The 9,984-nt window shown below is 36.9% G+C and overlaps 1 pseudogene; it reads right to left on the bottom strand.

Annotated features, from left to right (window-relative positions):
- Positions 1-1,698, bottom strand: LOC130433974 (plasminogen-like; annotated as a pseudogene).
- Positions 1,699-9,984: the final 8,286 nt, after the last annotated feature.

Consider the following 9,984-nt stretch of genomic DNA (forward strand, 5'->3'; position numbering starts at 1 on the left):
TAATGTTTAGTCATTTATTTATTATCAAGATCTAAAACAGTATCTGCCAGACAAATTAGCATAAAGCGAATGCAAACTGCTTCTAGTCTCTTTAAGGGTTTGTTCAATCCAACTGACAAACTTAGAGACGCGAACGTACACTCCAGGTTTCATGGCTTTAGCACAACCATCACCCCATGATGTCACTCCCTAAAGAAAAAACTTCTTCTGTGCTTTGCAGACGAGAGGTCCGCCGCTGTCACCCTAAATTGGTGAAAATAAAATGCACATGAGGCGTAAAATTTCAACACTGGGTTAAACTGGTTATAATTCATAAGTCGTTGTTTATCCACATTTGTAGGATATAATCTTTGATGATTCTAACCTGACAAGAGTCTTTTCCGTCCTCTTTGTATCCGGCACACATCTCGTGATCCTTTATGCGGCCTTTCAAAAATGACGGATTGTTGCAGATGTTGTACTCAATTATTGGTACGCCGGCTTCTTTCAGGTAACCCTTTCCACCAGTTCCTGAAGAAAAAGGAAAGCTTGGAGCTACAGGATATAATCATTTAAGTAAAATAAGATATAAATGTTTGAAATCTGTTTTGCTTAAAAAAACGCCTACCCTGTGTCTCTCCCCAGCCAGATACAAAGCATTCAGTACCATCTGGTACAATATAGTCCATTTCTGGTAGACAAGCAAGTGATACCTGATCATTTATTTCTGCAGGCCTAAAAAAAGACACACTTTATTGTGAGTTTGCCTTAATGATGTCATTCAAAATGATCGATCCCGTCCAGTGCAGACAGTGTTAAGCTCTGAATTTGGTTTTGACCCTTTTTAATATTTATAAATTACATTTACGCAAAACATAATTGGAAGGTGAAAAAAATCTCTTTTAAGTGAAGCGTGTCCAGTATTTTCTGTCTAACTAGTGCTAGTGTTAAATTTGTTTGTTTCTTTTCTTTTTCTTATATTGTCTTTAGTCATAGACTCTCATCTCTACTCCCCTCTTAATTTGTAATGACATCACTACTGTAACAGACATCAACAATAGATAACAGTGAAATCTCTTGCCTGTCCAACTTGATAAGAGCAAGGTCAGCTCCAGATGGTCTCTTAATTATCTTAGAAACATCTCGTTCCTGTTTGGATGATTCTTCCCCACGTTCTGCGTGGGTTCCAAGGAAGACCTTAAAAGGACGTGGACACCTGTATTGTGATAGATAAACATTTCATCACTTACTGGTCTAAACTTCCAAATCTATCAGTTGTTTTCAAACCTTTGTCTTGAACCACTCACCCTTCAATGCAATGGGCTGCGGTCAGAACCCACTGCGGATCAATCAGAGTTCCACCACAGCAATGAGATTTGTCGTCACTATGACAGAAAACATTAAACTTTTAAAATCATTTTGTGGTGTAATACACAGGTAGTAATTAGCATCTTTTATAAAACAGTTAGCTCCAAGCTATTAATCTGATTAGTCGATAGATGTTTTATTTTTCAATATCAGATCGATTAAAAAATAACTAATTGTGATGAATTAATAAAAAATTTTCCACTCTATGTCCCCACATGTAGTTTAATGACAATAAAGCTCAACTTGAACTTGAACTTGACTTTTGCGAGCAATACGAAAATAACTCTATTACACAATTTCCTCTTGTGGATGCGTTGAAGACAAAACTCCTTTTGTCTGCAGGATGGCCATGGCGTAGAGAGAGGAGACAGCCTGGCCCACAGCAGCGCAAGCCTTCAACACCAGTGATGCCGAAGTCCTACACGCTTTGGACGGTAGGCGTGGCCGTTCCCCCAGGTGGCAGCCGTCTGCGGTACAGGTGCACCGCAGCCGCACGTTCTACCTGGGGTATCTCGACGTAGCCTTTGGCTTCCCCACCATCGAGGGAAGTGAAGGAGCGGGAGCTGGTTTGACCGGAGCAAACCGTGAGTGGAGCGCTCCAAGTTTTACACAGCTCCTCATACACCTCCGGGGAAAAAATGGCACCCGGGGTGGGCACGGTTTGCACCGCACTCCGACCTCAGGAACCACGTATCCCCAGGTTAGTATGGCTCACATCACTTCTGCTTCCTCCTGAGCTTGACCCCCAGGGGGGAACTCTGGTTCGTCAGAGTCGGATGCAAGTCTCCCTCCGATGCTGCGAGCGACATTTACATTTTTTACATTTTTAGGCATTTGGCAGACGCTTTTATCCAAAGCGACTTACAGTGCACTTATAACAGGGACAATCCCCCTGGAGCAACGTGGAGAAAAGTGTCTTGCTCAAGGATACACTGGTGGTGGCTGCTGGGATCTAACCAGCAACCTTTGATTTACCAGTTCAGTGGTTTTACCCTCTAGACCACCATCACCATCTCATCTATGTCATGCATCCTTTCCGAGTTTGTGCCTGAGGATTCGGACAGTATGCCACGGCCGGTTGGGGAACGTTCAGAAGAGCGAATCGGGGTGCGATCGGCCGTGAGCACTTGGGATGAGGTCCCCACATCACAAACGGCCAGTTATTCAGTGCGTAGTGACTGGTCGAATACTGCAAGCGTGTGACGGAAATTTAACTTCTCTTACCATATTTGGAACATCTGGTTCCAAAGCAATTGTACTGTCAGGTCGCCCACCTTACTTGCGTTTACATTTGGGGCGGTCTTAGTCAAATCACACCATGAACTGACGTAGATTTGTGTGGGCAGGTCTGGGTGAGCATTCACTTCTAGATAGAATGCATCTTTTGTTCCGACACTTTCATCAAACATCATCTTACCTGCACTTTCAGTGTAGTCCATTAGGAAAACTGGAGGGAACATAATTCATCATATTATTCACATACAGATAAAACGAGCAACATTAATGGTAAATGTTAAATATAATCCAATAATTTAGTATACACTCATATGAAGAATAATAGAAATGGACAAATAATATAATCACTCTTCAGAAAGCTTACTTGAGAAGAGAAAAATCCCAAATAAAAGACCTGCTTTTTGAACCTGCATGTTGGAGCATTGACAAGTAAACTGAGCACAGGGCTTCTGAATCTGAATATAAATTAGTAATCTATCAATCATTATCCTGACAAGGACGTGGATCAGCTCCTAAAATGTTTGTCAATCTGTGTTTTCTGAACCCGCCACCATTTAGCAAAATATGTATTAAATGAATATCATTACATTTCTTTCACAAGAAGCTTTTCAAAAAAGTTCACAATCAAAGTGATTCTGTAAACTAAGACATGGCAAAGTGAACCCCCCAAAAATGTTGCAGATACCTAATTACAAGAACGCTTGTTTCTTTCAGGTAATAATCAGCACCAGGTCCTGAAGAACAGAAAAGCTTTAAACTATGAAATATTTATATTTTTAACATCAGATTGTCCAAGATTTCCCTTCAGAAGAAAGGTAAATTTGGTTGGACTATTTTTCCTTTCAGTGCAATAATTTGATAAACAAGAAGGATATATTTAGTGATTTTGGAAATTTTCACTTCATAAATCTTATATTGGTAATTGGTCTGGTATTCTCACAATATGGTCGTGCATTTTGTTCATTAAGCTTGTGCAAACCATTGCAAGGCAAGTTTATTTATATTGCACATTTCCTACACACAAATAATCACAACAATAACAACAAGGAATTTAAAAACTATTTAAAAAATGTATTTAAAATAAATGAAAACAGTAAAGAATAAAACAATTATACATGAAATACACTGCTGTCATGACACACGACCAGGGAGACTCAGATGCGGGGAAGACAAACTTTAATAAACAGATAGGGCAACAAAGTTCAAGGGCAAACACAAAGTTCGATGGCAACACAGGTAAATGGCTACTAGTTAACGTTAGCTTGTTTACAATAGAGAATGTTGCGCTGACGTCACACCTTGTTCACGGCCATATTTGTAGGTGGTAGCGGCTCTTTTCTGCTAGTGAGTTCAGTTCAATGTTGTTCCACTTGACTAAGAAGACATAAACATGGTCAGTCGGTTGTGCTGTGTTATTAACTGCAAAAGCAAGTCGCACAGTCATTTAGGACAGAAACTAGACAAAGAAATGCGATTTTTTTGTCTTCCGACTTGTAAACAATGCAAAGGCATCTCAAATAATTAGAATATCATGAAAAAGTGTGTTTTTTGTCACTCATTTCAGAAAGTAAAACCAATATATTATATAGATTCATTACACATAGAGTAAAATATTTCAAGCCTTTTTTCTTGAGATTTTGATGATTATGGTTTATAGATAATGAAAACCCAAAATTCAGTGTCTCAGAAATTTTTTTATATTACATAAGATCAATAAAAAAGGATATTTTAAACAGAAAAGTCAGGGTTCTGAAAAGTATGTTCATTTCTATGCACTCAATACTCGGAGGCATGGAGACAATCAGTCTGTGGCACTGCTCTGTTGTTATGGATGCCCAGATTGCTTTGATACCGGCCTTCAGGTCATCTGCATTGTTGGATCTGGTGTATCTCATCTTCCTCTTGACAATACCCCATAGATTCTCTATGGGGTTCAGGTCAGGCAGGTTTGCTGGCCTATCAAGCACAGTCCCACCATGGTCATTGAACCAGCTTTTGGTACCTTTGACAGTGTTGGCAGGTGCCAAGTCCTGCTGGAAAATGAAATCAGCATCTCCATAAAGCTTGCCAGCAGAATGAAGCATGAAGTGTTCTATTTCCTGCTAGATGGCTGTGTTGACTGTGGACTTCCGAAAACACTGTAGTGTTTCAGTAGTGTCACAGTAATAATATATAATAAAAAAATCTATGTAATATAAAAATTGAACTTTATCATGATATTCTAATTAATTGAGATGGGCCTGTATTTTGTGCAGTGTGTGGGTGGTGGATAAACATTCAGTTGACTGAAACTTGACGATTCATCAAAGAGTACAACACAGAATTTAAGCGTCTTTTACTGACTCCTTGAGTACACGAACATGAACATCGCAAATATGAGTCAAAAAACGGTGTAAATAGAATCAGCTTTATTAGGTGTTCACTTGTATAACAATAAGTGGCAGTTCAGTTATAATATTACTGCAACTCTGCATGATAAACCTATGAACCTAATGCATATTGTTGCTTTGTGTTGTAGTAAGTACAATTTTATCATTTTTACATATTGTACAGCCCTAATAGACTAGTTCCTTTTCAGTCAATCATTGTTTAATCAAGGACATGAACTGTGCTATGTTTGCTGATCAATATATATTGATCACATTAAGGTTTTTGTTTGATTATGCTAAACAAGTAACAGTAAAGTGAATCTAAGGGCCTTTAACAAGATTAAAGAAGTGAACTGTATGATTTAACAGTGATAGTTTCACATACTTTGATCCGTAATGAGTTTTGTTTCAGTTTTGTGTTTTTACATTACGTTTTATTGAGCTCAGTTGTATTGTGGAGACATCTAATACTTGTTTTTGTCTTTATTTTTAATTGGCTTTATTTGCTCTTAACTTTATGTACCTGTCAATTACAACAATCTCTATATCATTTGTATGTTGTAAAATATGAATACCATTAAGACATTTTTTTTTAAATGGGCACATCATACACTGCTGTCTAATCAAGGACACGTGATAAACATTATGTTTGTCAATCAATATCTGAAGAGTTCAGATCCAAAGTACCATCAGACGTTTTTCTTCTAAAATTACTATTTTTATCAGGCTATGATGTTTATATTAAAAGTATTTTCACTTTAATGACAAAGAGCACATATTCATTGCAATTAAAGTGAAATCACTGAACCTATGGGTTTCAGTATTGAACTCATCATTACTGTTACTGATCACGTGATATGTTAGAAGTGGACTTTTTTAACTAGCTGGTTTGTTTATTTAATGATTATTTTCATCTGTGGAACATTACTGAAGATATTGTGAGAAATGTCTCCGTGGTTTTGTGTCCATACAATGACAATCGATGGGGGCCAATGTTGTGTGGGTCCCAGTGTTTTTCTAAATAAAAAGGGTGGAGCAGAAGAAAGTAAGTCATACAGGATTGGAATGACATGAGGGTGAGTAAAAGATGAAACAATTGTTCATGTGTCTTGAATTAATGTTGCCACAGTATTATTTTCCCCATTCCTGCCAAGTGTGTAATATAGAGGGTATGGACGTATCGTTACTTTACCACGTGAACACCACGAGAGCACCGCGGCCTCCTGGGTGGCAAAACATTCCTATAAGTCGTAGTGAAGCCGTGTGGATTACCGTCTCATCCAGCTGCTTGTAATTTCAGCAGATAATTGCGTGTTTTAGTCCAGGTTTCTCTATTCTTCCTATTCTCATCAGCCAACATGCTGGGAGTTTTGCCACCCAGTGCAGCGTATCCCACGGCGTGTCCCGTCATTTTCACGTGGGAAAGTGATGTCGATGCACACCCTGTATACTTGCATGTTGTCATTCATCATCTGATGTGAAGGTTCAATGTGATAGATTTGATAGATTCAATTATATTGTTTTTTTATCAAAAATGATACTGTAGCGTTCCATCCTGTTCTTGTGATGGCATCTAGCTAGTGTCGAACTCGCCATATAATGTTTGTCAATCAATTCTGAGTCCACCATCACTTTTCTGATCCTTGTTCATTTTAATTTATTGAACCCTTAATTTTTTTTAGAATTAATCAATTTTAACGACAAAGACTACACTATTTTTTGTATTATTGCATACACCGATCAGGCATAACATTATGACCATTGACAGATGAAGTGAATAATACTGATCATCTTTTCATCACGGTACCCGTTAGTGGGTGGGATATGTTATGCAGCTGTGAACATGTGTCCTTAAAGTTGATGTGTTGATGTCGATTACGGCGAGTTTTACCAAGTGTGATTATGATTGTGATGGCTAGACGACTGGGTCATCTCTTGTGGATATTCCCAGTCTGCAGTGGTCAGTATCTATCAACATTGGTTCAAGGTGGTCAACTGGCGACAGTTGTTCAGTGGTCATGGGAGGCCAAGGCTCACTGATGCACATGGGGAGCCAATGATGGCTTGTGTGGTACAATACAAGAGCAATATGAATAATGTGCTCTGACACAAAGCAAAAATGGTTCCGGAATGGTTTAAGGAGCACAACGAGTTTAAGGTGCAACTACAGCCATAACTTACAGTCATCCAGAACCATAATAATATTGGATGGACATAAATATATAATTTTTCTATTCTCACTTGTTCTTTCCTCTTTTCACTACCCAGACCCGTGAACTATTTCCAATGAATTTCACAGTTTACAGAAATGATTGTGTCTTCAGTTGCAGCAGTGCTATTTTAATATGCCAGAGGAGGCTCTCCTGCTCAAGTCTGGCCTCTCTCAAGTTTTTTTTCTCCACTCTTATACACATATACGTCTATAGTGGAGTTTTGGTTCCTTGCCACCGTTACTCGCTGGGAGACTGCTGTTCTAGTTTAATCCATAAATATAAATCACTTGCGTATAACAAAACACATGAATGTAAACATATTTAAACAAAAAATGTTGTAATATTAGACTCCTAGTCCTGATTACAATATTACAAAAAATAATATAACTAAATTAGGTATATTTAGATTGAATAATTTATAGCTTCTGATAATCCCCTGACATCAGTGTACATTGCATAGAGAAAAACTTGCAATAAAACCATTTGTCTTGATACCATATATTCTACTTAATTTCCCCCAGTATTATTTTTATTAAATTTTATTATTATGTATGTAAAGCTGCTTTGCAACATTGACAATTGTGAACAGTGCTATATAAATAACATGAAATTGAATTGTTCATATAAGAAAAACATGATCGATAACTGATGTACTGAATATTTGACACAGTGATTTCTGACAGGAATGAATCTTACTGCATTTAGGAATAGAGCAGAACTCCCAGCGTTTGGATTTGTGGTATAACACCAGGGCCTGAGATCTCCATCAGGGTTCCTGCAATAGTTCTTTTCCAACTTCTCCTCAGGATATATACAAAACACACATTTTGTTTACCTGTACTAAGTGGACAGTATTTCATTTATGTACAGTAAGTAAGTGATAGTTTCTCACGTTGATGCCGTGTATTTATTTAGTGGATCAGAGTCCCAGTGTTGGCAGGTGAATCCACTCTCAGTGATGGAGATGTTGCCTCTGTAGTCGTCTCCTCTGCTATGCATACAATCTTCTGCATGTATACAAGATCAGATTCAAGAGTATGAGATGGGACTTATTGCCTGTTTAACTTTATATTTTTTTCTCAACATCACTACTTCAGATATTTCCTGGTTATAGAATAATGTTTGAGAGATGCCAAATAAATGGAAACTTTTGAATGCAAAATCCAAGTCATAATCATGAGAAAATAAGACAATGATTGACAATGAATAAGACAATGACTCACATCTCTTGAATCTGCTCTTTTATATTTTGTACATTGAGTTAAAATATCTATAAAATAATCTTATATAACATAACATTTTCTTTCTCTAACATAGCAGATTCATTTAAAAAGAACATTGGTAATCAGCATTTTGATGTCAACTACATAAAAGAGAATTACTTAATTTACAGTAAAAAAGTTTGCATTAGTTATTTTTTTCTTATTTTTCAATTATTTTAGGTTTACATAAATATATTTTTGACAATAAACGGTGCGATTTACGCGCATGACTCCACTTCTTCACAATGATGTCATATAATAATATTGATTCAGGAAATTGACCTGATATTTAAGTGGTTGCTGCTGTTGAAGATTTTATTAACCAAAATATAAAGGAATCTATAAGGTCATTGTAAGAGTTTTGGAGGCCTCACTATTGTAGAACATTTGTTGACTTAGGAGACCACTCGGCCTGGTGAGGAGAAAACATCTGTTTCATGTTGTCGTGGTAACTCAAGAGGCCCCAATAACTAACTGTGACGTGTGTGTGAGAAAGGACCTATAAAAAAAGTTTTCCCCTAACCGGACAAAGTTAGTTTGTTCTGCACGGCATAATTGTTGTTCTGCAGACAGTTCGGCTTTTATATCTTTGATTAAAAGACTCCTTTGGCAATAGGACCAACAGTTTTAAGAGTGTTTCTTCATATTTTTAAAAAAGAACCACAACACTGCTCTGTGCCTAAAATAGTACCATTAACTCTATTTCTTAAATGTAAATGAACTACTTGATTAGATTAGAAATTAAAACCATGTGAATGGACATACTGTAAATGATTTCAGTAAAACTTCATCAAACATCATCTTACCTGCACTTTTTTAGTATAGTCCATGAGGTAAACTAGAGGGAAAATAATTCATCATCTTATTCACATCCAGATAAAATGAGCATCATTATTCATAAATGTTAAACACAATTCATTCCTTCAGTATACACTTATATGAAGAATAACATAAATGGGCAAATAATAAAAATAATCTTTAGAAGGCTTACCTGAGAAGAGAAAATGACTAATGTAGCGAGGAAGGTGGGACGGGAGACATCGACGAGAGAGGACCGACCCGGACATGTTAAAGTTTATATTTATGTTCTTGTGACCGGCAGTCGACCGTCAGGTGGGTACCGGCCTTTTACTTCCCTGTTTTTGTTTGTTTATTTTATTAAAACTTTATTTGAATGTTAAAGGTTCCCGCCTCCTTCCTTCCTTTTATTGAACGTATTACAACTAAATAAAATACCTGTTTTTTGTATTAAATGAATGTCATTAAATTTCTCTCAAATTAAGCTTTACATTTTTTTTTTTCAAAGTGTTCATTTGTTGATTAAAAGCAACTTTTAAAGCAACAAAGAATACAAAAATCCTTTATTAAACACTGTTAATTCAGATTTGGCAAAGTGGATGTGTTTTAAAAAAACTCAGTTGTAAGGTTACAGTGTTTAAATGGCAAGGAATCGAACACTCCGATATTGTAAATGTGTTTTCTTTCATATCTTTTCATGACACTAAATGAGAGAAGACAAAATGCATACATGCATAACCAACATTTGTTAGGGTTTCC

The sequence above is a fragment of the Triplophysa dalaica genome, chromosome 13 (assembly GCF_015846415.1).
Source record: "Triplophysa dalaica isolate WHDGS20190420 chromosome 13, ASM1584641v1, whole genome shotgun sequence".
NCBI classification, from domain to species: domain Eukaryota; kingdom Metazoa; phylum Chordata; class Actinopteri; order Cypriniformes; family Nemacheilidae; genus Triplophysa; species Triplophysa dalaica.